Genomic DNA, 18,504 nt, shown 5'->3' on the forward strand with positions numbered 1-18,504 from the left:
TGCCTTAATATTGAACGCTTTTCCTGTCAAAAACGTTATTTTGTGACGTGGTTCCTTTAAAACACGTTTAGATAAGCACACCTTATGACAGCAAGACATATCGAAGAACTAACCAGCTTCAGATTCTAGTTCGGCTAAAGAATGGATCTCGGCATCTCTTGATTATTTCTGATTAAAATTCAAAATCCTTAAAATCGTACATTGGCAATTTTATTGTTCCACACCTGAAGATAAATTCAATTATGGAACTGGTTAGCCATGAAGTTGTGATTTATTTAAAAATCTCAAAATGTAAAGTGAAGTTTTTTGGCGCAAGATCTGAATTCCATTTCTTATCATTTCATACTTAGAATGGCCCAGAACATCATGAATGTTAAAAAGAGTAAGAGAGAAGATTTTGGTAAATCTTGAATTAAGGACTCAAATTAGTTGCTCCCAAATTTGGATCTCAAAGGATAGAGCTTGCAGTTATATAAAGCCTTTAACACATCCTGGGGAATTTCACAACCGCACAGGACTTTGGTTAGGACAAAGCTGGAATATTGTGTTCTGCTCTGCTCTGATCACCACACTGAAGGAAGGATGTGATTGCATTAGAGAGCGTGCAGAGGAAATTCTCCAGGATGTTGCCCTGGGTTGGAGCATTTTAGCTATGAAGACAGTCTGGAGAAACTCGGGTTGTTTTCTTTGGAGAAGAGAAGGTTGAGAGGGGACCTGATTGAAGTGTATAAGATTATGAGGTCCCTGGACAGGGTGGATAGGAAGAAACTGTTCCCCTTATTTGAAGAGTCAATAATGAGGAGGACATAATATTAATTTGAAAGGCAGGAGGGGATTTGAGGAAAATCTTTTTCTCTCAAAGGGTGGTGGGAATGTGGAATTCAATGCATGTGAAGGTAAATGAGGCAGGAAACATCATTATCTTTAAAAATGAAATGAAAATCACTTATTGTCACAAGTAGGCTTCAATTAAGTTACTATGAAAAGCCCCTAGTCGCCACATTCCAGCACCTGTTCGGGGAGGCTGGTACAGGAATCGAACCGTGCCACTGACCTGCTTTCAAAGCCAGCGATTTAGCCCAGTGAGCTAAACCAGCCCCTAACTGCCTGGATGAGCACTTGAAATGTCATAACCTTCAAGGCTATGGGCCAAGTGTTGGGACGTGGGATTAGTGTAGACTTACAGTTGTTTTTGCCGGTGGGGGCTTGACAGGCCGTAGGGCCTCTTCAGCACTGTATGATTCTATGATTCTACAGCAATGAATTAGTTCTGAAATATAAAAACAACTGTTTCGTAAGAAAACAATACAATTATTTTTTTCCACAGCTAATTTTGTCCAACTGAGATGAACGACCTGTTCTGTTTTGTTGTTGGTTGAGGCATGAATTGTAGCTCGGACTTGAGGAAAATTCTCTCTTCTTCAAATGCCATCAAATATTTTATGTCCCCTTGAACAGGCAACCAGAAAGTTGCTTTAATGTCCCACTGGAAAGAAAATTGGTCTGACAACGCAGTATTCCCTGAGTATCATCATCCAGCGTCAGCCTACTTTATTTGCTCACGTTCTGCAGTGGCACTTGAACCAATCAAACGTGAAATTTGTGAGCGGATGCAATGACAGAAACTCCATTTTGGATTATGGTTTCTTTAATGACCAAGGAAGCCAGCGGTAGGAAGCAAAAGATTTATTTTACTAATGACAATAATCTGTCCATGGCAATAACTATCTACAATCACAGTACCCATTGAGACGACCAACATGCCGGTCACTGCTCGTGTCGGCTTCTCTGTTCAGTCCTAATGAGCCTCAGCTGGGTGACACATGCCCCATACCTGGGGAACCTGTACTCCATGAGCCCCACGAGGAGATCGTTAATGGTTTCCCCGTGGGGCTTGCAGGGGTTATGACGGGCGACAGGGGGCCTCTGGGTTGAAACAAAGAAAAGGAAACAAAAACTTACCTTGTGTTCAGATGGAGAGTTCAGAGTTCAGGAACTCCAGAAGGAAAAGAAAAACAAAAGTCAAATGGGGCTGGAAATGGATGTCGGGTGACCTGAAGAGGAGGATCTTGGCAGAAAAGGTGCCCCAGGGAGCAGGACATCGAGAAGGGGACAGGAGAATGTCCAAATCCAAAATGAAGTTCAAAAACAAGGGTGAGGGACAGAATGGAGTCCCAGAAAAACTATCCTCGGTAGGCGACAAGAAGAGATCAGAAACAGATCCTGTTAGACAAAGTTGAAAGAAAGAAGCAGAAAAATAGGCCCTGAATTACAGAGAGAGAGTGCTGTGGGGAACAGATTTGAAGCAAAGTGGGTTTGAGAGAAGTAATGAAGATCTGAGAGGGCAACCTAAGGTGGGTGACTCCATCAGGGCAAAAGTGCTCTTAGGAGCAATGGTGTTCTGCTTGACATGGCTATGGGCCAAGTGTTGGGACGTGGGATTAGTGTAGACTTACAGTTGTTTTTGCCGGTGGGGGCTTGACAGGCCGTAGGGCCTCTTCAGCACTGTATGATTCTATGATTCTACAGCAATGAATTAGTTCTGAAATCGAGCTTGGAAGGGGAAGTTTGAGTGAACATGGCAATCCAAGGAAAGGGAATCTCGGAAAATCAGTGTGAAACCCTGGAGGTGGATTCTTGTTGAAGGTCTCCAAGTGGGAGCAAACTTTGGTGAATATTCCAAGGCAAGTTCTCGAACATGGAGATTGGAAACCCTTTTGAGAAAGACAGAACCGGTTGGATCACAGTATAGTAAGCGTCTGGCTAGGTTGTTGAGAAATCCATAGAAACTACTTTGGTCGTATCTGTCATTTACTTTGGAGTGTGATGCGGCTGATGACATTTTGCCAGTTAATCATACCAGTTTGCATCTAATTGCATGATTAATTTATCCATTTTATTGCGAATGCTCCACGCGTTAAGGCAAAAAGCCTTGACCTTTTAACATTACTTCTCCAGTGGCCCTGTTGATTTTGGCCCCTGATTTCTCTATCTATCTCTTTTCTTGGGAGGGACTCTCCGACCCCCCGTTAATCCCGCCCCTGCCGGCCGCTGAATTCTCCGGCACCGGAGATTTGGCGGGGGCGGGAATCGCGCCACGTCAATTGGCGGCCCCGCCCCAGCGATTCTCCAGCCCGCAATGGGTTGAAGTCCTGCTGCTTCTATGCCAGTCCCGCTGGCGTAAATTGAACCAGGACCCTTACCGGCGGGACCTGCCGGTGTGGGCGGGCTCCGGGGTCCTGGGGGGTGCGCAGGGCGATCTGGCCCCGGGGAGTGCCCCCACGGTGGCCTGGCCCGCGATCGGGGCACACCGATCCGCGAGCAGGCCTGTGCCGTGGGGGCACTCTTTTCCTACGCGCCAACCATCAGCCTCCGCCATGGCCGACGCGTAGGTGAACCCCCTCCTGCGCATGCACGGGGATGACGTCAGCAGCCGCTGACGCTCCCGCGCATGCGCGGATTGCACCTGCCGGCGGAGTCCCTTCGGCCCCTGCTGGCATGGCGCCAAAGGCCTTCCACGCCTTGAGGTGGGCCTATCCCCTAAAGGGGCGGGGTTCTGTGTGGAGTCTGCACATTCTCCTCCCTGTCTGCGTGGGTTTCCTCCAGGTGCTCCGGTTTCCTTCCACAGTCCAAAGATGTGCAGGTTAGGTGGCTTGGTCATGCTAAATTGCCCTTAGTGCCCTAAAAAAGGTGAGGTGGGGTTACTGGATTATGGGGATAGGGTGGAGATGTGGGCTTAAGTAGAGTGCTCTTTCCAAGGGCCGATGCAGACTCGATGGGTCGAAAGGCCTCCTTCTGCACTGTAAATTCTGTGATTCACAAAAACCCAAATTGAAGTTGCAATTTGCTTGTGATGCCTCACACTCTGGGGTTGGTGCAGGTGTCTCGAACGTTATGCCTTCAGGAGAGGAACGACCAAAAGCATTTGCTTCATGCATTCTTACTAGCGCAGAAATGAATTACGCTCAGCTAGAAAAGAGGCATTGAGTATTGTTTTCGGTATAAGGAGGTTACCTTTATAAACGACATTTCACTCTTTTGACAGATCATCAACCCTTGGCGACAATCTTTGAGGCCTATAAATATATACCTTCTTTGTCAGCTAATAGATTGATATTGTCAGCACACACTTATGATATCCAATGTCGCAAGTCAGAGCAGCAGGCAAATGCTGATGATTAGTTATGATTGCTGTTACAAGTCAGGCATGAACCTGAAGAACATTTTGTCAACATTCTGTATTTCTTGCTCATGCATATTGTATCTGTGACGCCATCTCAAGTTCAAGGATACATAAGAACCGATCCTGTGATGGAGAAGGTGATGGACCTGGTCCAAAAAGGAACACTGTTAGATGTTCATAGGAAAAATCCAAACCTCAAGTCCGCCATCTCACAAGGACTTCAGTTGACAGTGCAGAGTTCTATTAAGGGGAATCTGTCTGATTATTCTTCCGTGCTTGTGTAGTAGAGTCCTTGACCAACTACATAAGGGGCATCCTGGTGGGATGAGGATGAAGGAACTATTTTGGGGAGGGCCAGGGTTATGTGCTCAAATTGAAGAGAAATTAGGGCAATGTCAATCCTGTGCAAAACCAAGGAATGCTCCACCATTACAACCATTACATCTGTGGGACTGGCCAACACAGCTATGGCAGAGAATACACATTGATTATGCTGGTCCACCATGTGACAATATGAGAAATGTACAGAACTGTAAGGGTTAATGTTATGTCTTAATCAACCACTAGAGGGAGCTAGATGCAGAACTATATAAAGCATCAGTGCTAAGCCTTCTGGGAGAGTGTTGAGGAGAAGCCTTGAGAACAAACTGTAGGAAAGATTGTGTGAGTGAGTGCAGATCATAGTTATTGTACTAGTGTAGAGATTGAGATGGGTGTAGATTGTCTATTTATTGTCAATTGTTTATTATATAGAAGTAAGAGTTGAATTCAATTAAGTAGTGAAAGTAAATCTTTAGCTTTGTTTAATATAAAAGCTAGTTGTGGTCTTTGTGAACACTATACCAACTAGAATCTGAACCAAACAAAGAACACCACCTACTGGAGGGTCACTTGTTCTTAGTGATTGTGGACGTACAGTCTAAATGGTTGGAAGTCGCAATCATGAACTCAACAGCGACTGGGCAGGCCATTGAGAAACTAGACAAAATATTCTCAAGATTTGGAACAATGGAGCAGATCGTCAGTCACAATGGTGCTCAGTTATACTTCAAAGGCGTTTGAGGACTACTTGAAGTGAAATGGTATGCACCATATCAAGTCAGCTCCATATCGAGCCATCCATCCCTTCTCTCTCCACAGATACTGTCAGACCTGCTGCGATTGTCCAATATTTTGTGGTTTAGTTTCAGATTCCAGCATCCGCAGTAATTTGCTTTTATTAGCTCTGTGTATCATCTTGCAATGAATGGCTTGGCTAAATGTTTTGTACAATCATTAAAACATTCCATCAAAGAGTCAAAGGATTAGGGACATTGGCATGAAGAGTAAACAAATTCTTAATGTCTTACAGGGACACAGTGCACACAACAACACATAGTTCACCAGCAATACTGTTGTTCAAAAGGAAACTACAAACACAGTTTGAATTGTTAGCTCCCTAGAGACATATGGAATGTGCGAGAGTGAACCTAAAAAGGAAATTAGGAGAGCAAAAAGAGATCATGAAAAAATACTGGCAGGTAAAATAAAGGAAAATCCTTAGTTGTTTTACAAGTATATTAAGGGTAAAAGGATAACTAGGGAAATAATAGAGCCCATTCTGGACCACAGTGGTAATTTGTGTGTGGAGCTGGAAAACAAAGATAGGGGGCGAAATTCTCTGTAATCGGCGCGATGTCCGCCGACTGGCGCCAAAAACGGCGCAAATCAGTCCGGCATCGCGCCGCCCCAAAGGTGCGGAATCCTCCGCCCTTTGAGCAGCCGAGCCCTATCCTTGAGGTGCTAGGCCCCCGCCGGACTGATTTCGGCCCCGCCAGCTGGCGGAAAAGGCCTTTGGTGCCCCGCCAGCTAGCGCGGAAATGACATTGCCAGGCGGCGCATGCGCGGGAGCGTCAGCTGCCGCTCACGGCATTCCCGCGCATGCGCAGTGGAGGGAGTCTCTTCCGCCTCCGCCATGGTGGAGACCGTGGCGAAGGCGGAAGGAAAAGAGTGCCCCATGGCACAGGCCTGCCCGCGGATCGGTGGGCCCTGATCACGGGCCAGGCCACCGTGGGGGCACCCCCCGGGGCCAGATCCCCCTCAGGACCCCGGAGCCCGCCCGCGCCGCCTTGTCCCGCCGGTAAGAGAGGTGGTTTAATCCATGCCAGCGGGACAGGCATTCTAGCAGCGGGACTTCGGCCCATCCCGGCCGGAGATTCGCCGGGGGGGGGGGGCCCGCCAACCGGTGCTGCGCGATTCCCGCCCCCATCGAATCTCCGGTGCCACAGAATTCGGCAACCAGCGGGGGCGGGATTCACGCCAGCCCCCGGCGATTCTCCGACCCGGCGGGGGCCGGAGAATCTCCCCCAGGGTTCTAAAGTAATACTTTTTTTTCAGTGCTGTCATGTGGGAGTACCTTTAAGAAATGGATGTTTAAGCAATGTACCTTTAAGAAATGGAGCTGATCATATTACTGAAGTGATGTCAGAGGGTGGGGGGAGCTGAGCTCACTTCTGCTTTTTGAGTTTCAGTTTGAGAACGCAGCTGGGAGTGTCTGTGTATTTTGCTGTGAGCTGCAGGAAGAAACACAGAGCTGGTGTGTTGATTTCTGCAATCCAAAGACTATAAATATATTGAATGTAACCTAATGTGCTCCTATTTTTGAAGGTTTGAAGTCTTTTGGATGTTTAAAGGAACAGTTTGAAGGATTATTTAGTGTTATAGTCTTTTGGGGTTATCTTTAAAGTAATGGGTGTTAAGATATTCAATGTTTGTTTTAAAAGGTTAACTTGAGTTCATAGAATAAACATTGTTTTGTTTTAAAAACCACTTGTCCATTTCTGCTGTATCACACCTGGAGAGTACACCGTGTGCTTCCCACACCACAATCTATTAAAAGTTGTGGGTCGGTTGAACTCCATGAAACACTTTGGGATTCTGTAAACCCGGACCTTTAACAGTGTTCACTAGTCAAAGGGCCAGCGTGGGTTTGGAAATCAGGGAGAAGGACTGTGATCACATTTTTAAAATTAACAGACGGAGAGGAGGTTCTGAGTGGTCTGGCTGTCTTAAAAGTAAACAAATCTCCAGGTCCAGATGAAATGTATCCCAGGCTGTTGAGTGAGTCAAGGGAGGGAATAGCAGAGGTGCTGGCAATAATTTTCAATTCTGCTCAGGCCATAGGAGAGATGCCGGAAGACGCGAAGAAAGCCAATGTGGTACCATTATTCAAGAGAGAAGGAAGGGATAAACCAGGAAATTAAAGTCAGTCAGTCTAACCTCAGAGGAGGGGAAACTAAGAGAAGCAATTCTGAGAGGCAGGGATTAATCAAAAACAGTCAGCATCGTTTTGATAAGGAAAAGTCATGACTGACAAATTTGATTGAATTTTTTGAAAAGGCAACCAGATGTATAGATGAGGGCAATGCATTTGATGTTGTCTACTTGGACGTGAGCCAGGCTTTTGATAAGGTCCCACGTGGGAGACTGATAGAGAAGGGAAGAGCCCATGGGAACGAAGGAATTTTGGCAAATTGAATCGAATTGGCTGAGTGGCAGGAAGCAGAGGTTGATGGTCGAGGTGTGTTTTTCTGACTGCAAGCCTGTGTCCAGAGGGGTCCCGCGGGGATCAGTATTGGGGCCCTTGCTGTCTGTGGTTTTCAGAAATGATTTAGACATGAATGTAGGAGGGTTGATCAGTAAGTTCTCAGATGATACAGAAATTGGTGGAGTGGTAAATAATGAGGAGGATATCCTTTGGTAACAGGAGGATATAGACAGATTGATCAGATGGGCTGATCAGTGGCAAATGGAATTCAATCCGGATAACTGTGAGGTGATGCACTTGGGCAGGACAAACAAGACAAAGGAATACATAATAAATGCCTGGATCCTGGGAAGCACCGAGGATCAGAGGAACCATGGTGTGCATGTACACTGGTCCTTTAAGACAGCAGTGGTTACAGTGCTACAGTGGATACAGTGGTTAACAAGGCATATGGTCTACTTGCCTTTATTAGTCGAGGCATAGAGTTTGAGAACAGGGAGGTTATACTGGGACTATATAAAATGTTGGTTGGTCACAGTGAGAGCATTGTGTGCAGATCTGGAATCCACAATATAGGATGGATGTGATAGCACTGGAAAGGGTGCAAAAGAGATTTACTCGGATATTGCCTGGGCTGGAAAGTTTTAGCTATGAAGTGAGATTGGATAGATTTGGGTTCTTTTCTTTGGAGCAGTGTAGACAGAGGGGATACATGAGTGAGATATATACAATCATGAGGGGCATCGATAGAGTAGACAGGAAGAAACCTTTCCCCATGGTGGAGGGATCAATGACCAGTGGGCATAGATTAAAGGTAAGGGGCAGGGGATTTAGAGGGGATGTGAGGAAAAACCTTTTTTACCCAAAGGATGGTGGGAGTCTGGAACCCACTGCATGAAAGGAGGCAGAGACCCTTATAACATTTGAGAAGTATTTAGATGTGCAGTTGCAGTGCCAAGGCATACAAGGCTGTGGGGCAAGTGCTGTAAAATGAGTTGTTTTTGACCAGCGCAGATGCGATGGACCGAAGGACCTTTTCTGTGCTGCAGACCTCTATGACTCTATGACTTCAGAGATTGTCAAACAACAAGTGCTCGGAGGGAGCAAAATTTGGTATGAACCAGTGAGAGAGAGTGCTGGCGACGACTACATCACCAACAAGAAATGGGTAGCAGCTATGACCCTAGCAAAGACAGGTCCAATATCATGCACCATACAGATGGATGATGAAAGAGTGTGGCAATGCCATGCTGATCAATTGCTTGCTGCATGAAGTGAGTTTGCAGAAATCTCTCAAGAGGTTCTTCCCTTGGAAAATCTAGAGAGTAATACTTCAGAACAGAGACCAGACTCAGGGACAAGTTCAGATTCTGTTTCTGAGGACTTTCCAATACCAATAGTGTCATAAACTGGAGTAATTTCCCAGGAAGTACCACCTACTCAAGTCAATGAAATCACTTCCAAGGACTTGAGTAGTCAAGTCCTGGAACTCCAAATTCAACCAAAAAGCGATAGACGTCCACCTGAGAGACTTTCTCATTGAATTGTGTTTATATGTACAGGGATAATCCACATGTGGATCTGTTGTATAAATGTTAAATTGTTGATGTGAAACTAAAGAGGGTGGGGTGTTATTTATCAGAGAATACATCACTGCTGGTAAGATGTGATGTGTATTGACGTCAGCAGAGTGTTTGTGCAAGCTTTGCAGTTCTCCATCTTAGATTGTATGAGCAATGCCTCTTAATAAACCTCTCATTCTGTTTTACAAGAATCCAGAGCGTGGGAGCTTCCATACCTTTTCTCTTTGTGGCAAACAAAGAAATATCACAGGTTGCCATCCCCCTGCTATTTTAGTTTAAACCCTTCGCAACCACTCTAGCAAATATACTCCCAAGGACATCAGTCCCAGTCCTGCCCAGATGTAACTAGTCCAGTTTGTAGTGGTCCCACCTTTCCCAGAACCAGTCCCAATGTCCCAGGAATCTACAACCCAACCCCCTTGCACCATCTCTTCAGCCACATCATGCAATATATCCTGCTATTTCTACTCTGACTAGCATGTGGTACTGGTTATAATCCTGCGATCACTATCTTTGAGGTCCTGCATTTCAACTTACTTCCTAACTCCCGATATTATGTGTTTAGTGCAGCACTGTGGCGCAGTGGGTTAGCCCTGTTGCCTCATGGCGTCGAGGTCCCAGATTCGATCCCGGCTCTGGGTCACTGTCCGTGTGGAGTTTGCACATTCTCCCCGTGCTTGTGTGGGTTTCACCCCCACAACCCAAAGATTTGCAGGGTAGGTGGACTGGCCATGCTAAATTGCCCCTTAATTGGAAAAAATGAATTGGGCACTTTAAATTTATTAAGGAAAGAAATGAATTGGGCACTCTAAATTTTTTTTTTTTTAATATTCTGCTTTTAGGACCTCACCCCTTTTGTAAACTATGTTGTTTCTGTCAATGTGTACAACGACCAATGGCTGTTCACCCTCCCCCTTCAGAAGGTCCAGTCGCCGCTCTGAGGCATCTTTGATCCTAAAACTAGGGAGGCAACATCCCAACCTGGTGTCTCGTTTGCGGCAACAGAAATGTCTATCTATTCCCCTTACAACTGAATCCCCTATAACTATTGCATCCTCATGTTTTCTCCTCCCCCCCCCCCCCCCCTGTGCAGCAGAGCCAACCGTGGTGCAAAGAATTTGGCTGTTGCTGCTTTCCCCTCAGAAGTCATTCGTCTCAACAGTATCCAATGCGGTATATCTATTTTGCAGGGGAATGGCCACAGGAGATTCCTGCCTCGTCCTCGGGGAGCAAAATATCCAAGATTCACAGCCTATGTTATTTCTTTAAAATTTCTCTGTAAAGGAACGCAAGTAAAGCTACGGCAATACATTTGTGCTACTAAATATGCGTAAAGTCATAACATTTATCCAACAAAATAACCTATGGCATTTGTAACATCATAACAGCAGAACCCATTTTGTTAATGCAGTGAGGTGAGAGGCACTGTGGCTGTGTTACATATGCATCAGCTACTTTGCAGAAGATGTCACTTTCACTTTCCCGCGAGTGATGGGTAAATCTTTGTGATACTGGCACTGGCTAGGATGATATCTGAATGTGATGTGGTCATTGCAAGTTAGCGTGTAAGTGTGATAAGTAGCTGTTTTAATTATGGCAGCCTGCAGAAAGAAAGAGACAACTGAAGAAGATTTGAATAGTGAAACCATAACGAGAGACATTGACCTAAGGGAGGTTTCAAACATAGGCTCAACTCAAGAGTGTTGTTTTGTTCTTTTCTCAGAAAAGCAAAACAACTTCAGAGGGGAAGTGCAATCTAAGGCAAGTGCTTTCTGTTTAAAGAACCATTTCAACTGCGCAAGAAAATCTGTGAGGTGCAAATATATCTGTTGCCATTTATAGAACACCTTCAATTTTATTTAATTTGAGGACACCCACCATTTCAAATCTAAGGTTACCATTCCTTCAGCTAACCAATTAGAATGGTGATTCAGAATCTATATTGCAGAGTTTTGGGAAAATGCCAGATTAAATTTACAGAGTGTTGATCAAGCTTCAAATTATTGCCTCCACATTTTCTCAACAGGATGCTAAAGAGAATAAAGGCAGAAAGTCAAGATAAAATCTCTCCTCTTTAGAACATTACAGCGCAGTACAGGCCCTTCGGCCCTCGATGTTGCGCCGACCTGTGAAACCACTCTAAAGCCCATCTACACTATTCCCTTATCGTCCATATGTCTATCCAATGACCATTTGAATGCCCTTAGTGTTGGCGAGTCCACTACTGTTGCAGGCAGGGCATTCCACGCCCTTACTACTCTGAGTAAAGAACCTACCTCTGACATCTGTCTTATATCTATCTCCCCTCAATTTAAAGCTATGTCCCCTCGTGCTAGACATCACCATCCGAGGAAAAAGGCTCTCACAGTTCACCCTATCCCCAATCCTCTGATCATCTTGTATGCCTCAATTAAGTCACCTCTTAACCTTCTTCTCTCTAACAAAAACAGCCTCAAGTCCCTCAGCCTTTCCTCATAAGATCTTCCCTCCATACCAGGCAACATTCTGGTAAATCTCCTCTGCACTCTTTCCAATGCTTCCACATCCTTCCTAAATTGCGGCGACCAGAATTGCACGCAATACTCCAAATGCGGCCGCACCAGAGTTTTGTACAGCTGCAACATGACCTCATGGCTCCGAAACGCAAACCCTCTACCAATAAACACTAACACACCGTACGCCTTCTTAACAACCCTCTCAACCTGAGTGGCAACTTTCAGGGATCTATGTACATGGACACCGAGATCTCTATGCTCATCCACACTGCCAAGAATCTTACCACTAGCCCAGTACTCTGTCTTCCTGTTATTCCTTCCAAAATGAATCACCTCACACTTTTCTGCATTAAACTCCATTTGCCACCTCTCAGCCCAGCCCTGCAACTTATCTATGTCCCTCTGTAACTTGTAACATCCTTCCGCACTGTCCACAACTCCATCGACTTTAGTGCCATCTGCAAATTTACTCACCCATCCTTCTACGCCCTCCTCCAGGTCATTTATAAAAATGACAAACAGCAGTGGCCCCAAAACAATTCCTTGTGGTACACCACTGGTAACTGGACTCCAGTCTGAACACTTCCCATCAACCACCACCCTTTGTCTTCTTCCAGCTAGCCAATTTCTGATCCAAACTGCTAAATCTCCCTGAATCCCATGCTTCCGTATTTTCTGCAGTAGCCTACCGTGGGGAACCTTATCAAACGCTTTACTGAAATCCATATACACCACATCAACTGCTTTACCCTCATCCACTTGTTTGGTCACCTTCTCAAAGAACTCAATAAGGTTTATGAGGCACCCTTCACGAAACCGTGTTGACGAGTTATTGGCCATAGCAACATTGTGCTTATATTGCTGGGCAAGTAACTCAGAGGAATGGATTAATACTGCTGTTTTGGAAATATTCTTCATTACTGTCTGGAAGCATGTACTAAAATAGGGAGGGCTCGTCCACAGATTAGTCAAGCAACTGATAGAATTGTACTTTTCAGCCAGTGTCCCACATCCCTCCAGCCCCATCATAGGGTAAATCACCGTACATCATTTCTTTATCTTGAAGGCGCTATATAAATGTAAGTTGTTGTTTGTACATTGTGAGCTACTGGCGGGACTGACCAATTGGAGGTGGTGACACAGCGGCATACAGGCAGGGGGAGTTGAGCTGAGACTCCTCAACATTGACTCTGGAGTCCATGGGATCACATGACACCAGGTCAAACATGGGCTAAGAATCTTCCTGCTAATTACTAGCCACCCCAGCCACACACTTCCCACCGACCTCAACCCACCACCCCCTGCAGATAAATTAGCACTCCTCCATATTAAGCACCACATGGAAGAATCTCTGAATTAGCAATGACACAGAATGTAGTCTGGGTGGGTGATTTAAATGTCAATCAATAAGAGTAGCTCAATAGCACGAGTACTGACCGAGCTTGCCGAGTCCTGAAAGAGATAGTTGCGAGACTGGATCTGCGGCTGGTGGTGAGGGAACAAACAAGAGGAAAAAAACCTACCTGACCTTGTACTCACCAATCTACCTGTGGAAAATACATCTGTCCACGACAACATTGGTAGGAGTGACCATCACACAGTCCTTGTGGAGCTGAGGTCTCGCCTTCACCCCATCTCCAAAGCTCCAAACCGGGCATCAAGGAGATGCTGTGGGTCATCAGCAGCAGCAGCAGCAAAATTGTGTTCAACCACAATCTGTAACCTCCCTCACTCTCCCATTACCATCAAGCTCAGGGAGATGAGGGTGGGGGAGGGGGGGAGCGGTGGACCATGATCAAATGAGTGAGGAACAGCATGCTAGGTGCAGCACCAGCATAATAAAAATCAGGCATCAGTCTGTAGTTACGACATAGGATTACATGTATGTTAAAATAGCAGAAGCAGGATAGCAGCAGGCGATGGAGAGCGCTAAATATCCCACAGCCAATGTTCCAGATCAAAGATCTTCATTCATAAATGGTGGGACAATTAAACAGCTAATGGAGGTCGAGGCTCCACATATATGCCCATTCTCACTAATCGCAAACTCCTGCACATGTGTGTGAAAGATGAGGCTGCATGTTTGCAGCCATCTTCAACCAGAAGTGGGTGATCCATCTCAGCTTCATCCTGAGGTCGCCACTATCATGCATTCCAGCCTTCAGACAATTTAATTCATTCCAAGGAATGTAGCTCAAGGCACTGGATACAGCAAAGGCTATGGGCCCTGACAACATCCTGGCATTAGTGATAATGACTTGTGCTCCAGAACCAAGCTGTTCCAGTGCATCTACAGCACTGGCATTTACCTCACCAAGTGGAAAATTTGGGTATGTCCTGTCCACAAAAAGTAGGGCAAATCCAATCTATCCAATTACTGCCCCGTTAGCCTACTCTCAACCATCAGCAAAATGATAAAAGGTGTCTCAGACAATGCCACCAAGCACCACTTACACAGGAGTAACCTGCTCACTAACACTCAGTTTAGATCCCACCAGCATCACTCAGCTCCAGACTTCATTACAACCTTGATTCAAACATGGGCAAACCAGTTGAATTCCAGAGGTGAATTGAGAGTGACTGCACTTGATATTAAGGCAGCATTTGATCGAGAGTAGCATTGAGAAGCCAAAATACAACTAAAGTCAATGGGAATCAGGGGAAACTCTCTGCGGGTTGGAGTCATTGCTGGCACAAAGGAAGCTGGTTGTGGTTGTTGGAGGTCAATCATCTCAACTCAGGACATAATGCCAGATGTTTCTTAAGGTAGTGTCCTCGACCCAATCATCTTCAGCTGCTTCATCAATGACCTCCTTTGCATCATAAGGTGAGAACTGGGATGTTCACTGATGTTCAGTTCGATTCACAGGTGCTCAAAGAATTTAGCTTGCAATAAGATGTGGATAATATTCAGGTTTTGCCTGATAATTGGCAAGTTACATTCATGCCACACATGTGTCAGACAATGACTATGTCCAACAAGATGGAGTTTAACCATTTCTCTTGATATTTAATGACATTACCATCGCTGAATCCCCCACCATCTTGAGGTCTACCATTGACCAGAAACATAACTGGACCAGCCATATATGCGCTGTGGCTACAAATGTAGGTCTGAGGCTGCACATTCTGTGGCAAGTAGCTCACCTCCTGATTCCCCAAATGCTGTCCAATCTCTACAAGGCACAAGTCAAGTAGTATGATGCAACACTCTCCACTTACCTGGATGTGTGCAGTTTCAACAATGCTCAAGAAACTCAACACCATCCAGGACCAAACGGGCCACTTAATCAGCATCACATTAAACATTCATTCTCTCCACCATTGATGCACAGTGGCAGCAGTGTATACTCTATGCAAGATACCCTGCAGCAACTGGTATGTTGGCCTTCATTGCAAGAGGTTTCGAGTATAGAAGCAGGGATGTGTTGCTGCAATTGTACAGTGCCTTGGTGAGGCCACACTTGGAGTATTGTGTGCAGTTTTGGTCTCCTTCTCTGAGGAAGGATGTTGTTGCTCTCGAAGGAGTGCAGCAAAGGTTTACCAGACTGATTCCAGGGATGGTGGGACTGTCATATGAGGAGAGATGGACTAGGTTGGGATTGTTCTCGCTGGAGTTCAGAAGAATGAGGTGGGATCTCATAAACACTTATAAAATTCGAACAGGACTAGACAGGGAAGATGTTACCAATGATAGGTTTGTCCAGAACCAGGGGTCACAGCCTGAGGATTCAGGGTAAACCATTTCGGACAGATATAAGGACACCAAAGAGTGGTGAGCCTGTGGAATTCATTACCACAGGAAGTAATTGATGCTAAAACTTTGAATATATTCAAGAGGCAGCTGGATATAGCACTTGGGGAGAATGGGATCAAAGGTTATGGGGATAAAGCAGGATTAGGCTACTGAGTTGGATGATCGGCCATGATCGTGATGAATGGCGGAGCAGGCTCCAAGGGAAAAGGCCTCCTCCTGCTCCTATCTTCTATGGATCTATGTAACTCATCGACACTCCCTGAACAGCATCTTCTAAACTCATGGCCTTATATGGGACCTCTCCATTTGCAAATCCCCCTCCAAGTCACACACTATCCCAGCTTCAAAAGATATTGGGGTGAATTCCCGGCTGGCGATTTCCTCCATCCCACTGGCAGTGCACCCCCGCCCGTGGGTTTCCCGGTGGAGGGGGTGGCTACAATGGGAAATCCCATTGGCCAACCGCTGGAACTGAGAATCCCGCTGCCAGCGATGATACGCTGTCGAGAAACCTGCGGCTGGGAAGGCGGAGACTTCACCCTATCGTCATTACCACTGGGTTAAGCTTCAGGAAATCTGTTCTGACACAAAGGTTGGAGTACTTCAAGAAAGAAGCACACCACCACCTTCCTAATAGAAACCAGGGATGGTAAATAAATGTTGGTAAAGTTTGCAAATGGTACCAAACTTGGCAAGCAGTAATTGCGATGACGGTGGTGACAAACTTAAGAATGACAAAGATAGGATGGTGAACTGGGAAGAAACATTGGAGATGGAGTTCGATGCAGAGAAACGTGAAGTGATGTACGTTGGGAGCAGTAATAGGGGAAGATAGTAGAGGATAAATGGAACAATTTTTACAAGTGTGCATGAACAGAGAGACCATGATGTCCTTGGATACTGTGATAACCCTCACAAGGACCACATGGAATCGCTGATTTATCTCCTGTGGGCTTCGCAGAATGTGGGTTCACGTCGTGAGCAGGCGGGCGGAGGCCTGGCCAGCTGGGGCTCATTCGTGGCACCATTAAATGCAGCTCCGAGACCTGGACTGGCAGTTCCCGATAGTCTCGGGCTGGGACATTTGTCTTGTGTGCTGCAGTAGCAGCTTTATTTTCAGTTTAAAATAAACCAGCTTGGCCTTTCACTTCACGCCGCTTGGAATTATTACAGGCATAATTCCATTATAGATGGCGAGACAAGCTGGTAAGGTCACAAATACCGCATATGGGTTACTTGAGTTTATAAATAGAGGCATAGATTCAGTGGGCTCAAGTTAAAGTCCGCTGAACAGCACAATACGTCGAGGAAAATCCTGCTATCCAACGGCATTTTCCATTCCTTTTGGCCTGGGGGCCAACTCCCCTCACCGAGGTCGCAGTTAAAGAGAATTCCTGCTGCCAAGTTTCAAGGAGCAATTTTGGAAGGCTACCCTGACCTTCCCCCTGCCCCCCTCACCCCCTAACTTTGGGGAGGTCCTCGGGAACCCCCGTCGCCCATCCTCCTCCTCCCTCCGCTACCTGGCAAGGCCTCCAGGTCCCCCCCCAGGCCCCACCCCTGGCACTGCCAGCCTGGTGCCCTTGCCCTGTCAGTGTTCCTGCACTCTGGTATTGCCATCCAGATACCCTGGCACTGGGTGTCTGGGTGGCATTGCCAGGCTGGCAGTGCCCAGGTATCCAAGCACCAGGAGGAGTGAGAGGGTGCCAACCTGCACTGTCCCCGCCCACCTAGGGTTCTCTAAGGGCTGCTACAACTGTTCCACATTTGTGTGGACCAGTATTAAACAATGCCCTAGCGAGGTCTCCCAGGTGCGACCGTGAGTCCTGGGCACCGAGTGAATCCAGTATCCGGGTATTTAAATGGGCCTTGAGTAGCCTGTGCCATATGTTTTTATGATTCTATAATTCTGTGGGCAAAATCGTCTCCGATATCAGTCCAATGTCGGGCGGGAGAAGCAGCTGTGAGCTCGCTGATGGCAATGGCAGCTTTTTCTGCCATCTTGTGCAGCACGCGGTTGAAACGATTAGCAGGCACGGGTTCTATGCCGTATCGCTGGCATGTGGCCTTTGATTCTCTTGCTTCAAGTGTGGGAAGTCTTGGCTGCCAGATCTAGAAAGCACTCTGCATCCAAATTCTACGTTACCTCCCTTGAGTGACGGCTGGACGCAGTGTAGGCCCACCGCAGTGTGTTATACCCAGGTTCTGAGCGGAATCCAATTCAGCATGGGAGGTGGTGGCAGCAGCGGTCAGTGTGAATGCCCTTCAGAAGAGGGCAACTATCAAGTGTTGGAATGATCACCTCCGTTCCACCAGGAGAAGTCGCTCTTCTCAACACTCTCAACTCACACACCTGCAGAACCATCGCACATCCACAGGGATCTCACTCAATGCCAGTTAAAGAGACACCACCACTCACTCTCCCACACACATCTTCACCTTCCCTGTGGCTTGTGTCCTCATGTCATCCATGGTCTGTGTGCTCTCTGCACTGTTGAGTTGTGGCTGGCTCCCGATCCCAGCAGCTTTTGCCTCTGATGACACTGCTCCTCAAGGGTTCAGCTCATGAATGGTGTTGTCGGATCAGGAGAGGTGAAGCTTTCCCTGCTTCCTTGCCATAATCTGACCCTAATCATTGAGAGCAAGCGAGCTGCCATCAGCCAGACAGGAGTCAGACATTCACAGAAGCTCTTTAGGGTCTATACTGTCCCCACTGCAAGTTGTCACCCTCCTGAAATGTGGGGACTATGGGCAACTGCTCCCTCCCCATGACAGGAGCCTTATCACTGAGGATGTCCAATGCCATCAGTAAGACATGAGTGCGACGCTCACAGAAGCCATGTGAAGATAACGGGTGTCCACACAGGATCTCCTCACCACCCTCCATGAATCTCAAGGCAATGAGAATGTTCTGAGCTCGACTGCTTCGCCTGAATATTACCATTGCCTCATCGCCAACATCT

The 18,504-nt window shown here is 46.5% G+C and overlaps 1 long non-coding RNA gene across 1 annotated transcript in view; it reads left to right on the forward strand.

Moving 5' to 3' along the window:
• The window catches only part of LOC140394809 (uncharacterized), a 127,596-nt gene that overhangs the window by 83,872 nt on the left and 25,220 nt on the right, over window positions 1-18,504 (forward strand). The window lies entirely within an intron of this gene.

Source organism: Scyliorhinus torazame, chromosome 18 (genome assembly GCF_047496885.1).
Source record: "Scyliorhinus torazame isolate Kashiwa2021f chromosome 18, sScyTor2.1, whole genome shotgun sequence".
NCBI lineage: Eukaryota > Metazoa > Chordata > Chondrichthyes > Carcharhiniformes > Scyliorhinidae > Scyliorhinus > Scyliorhinus torazame.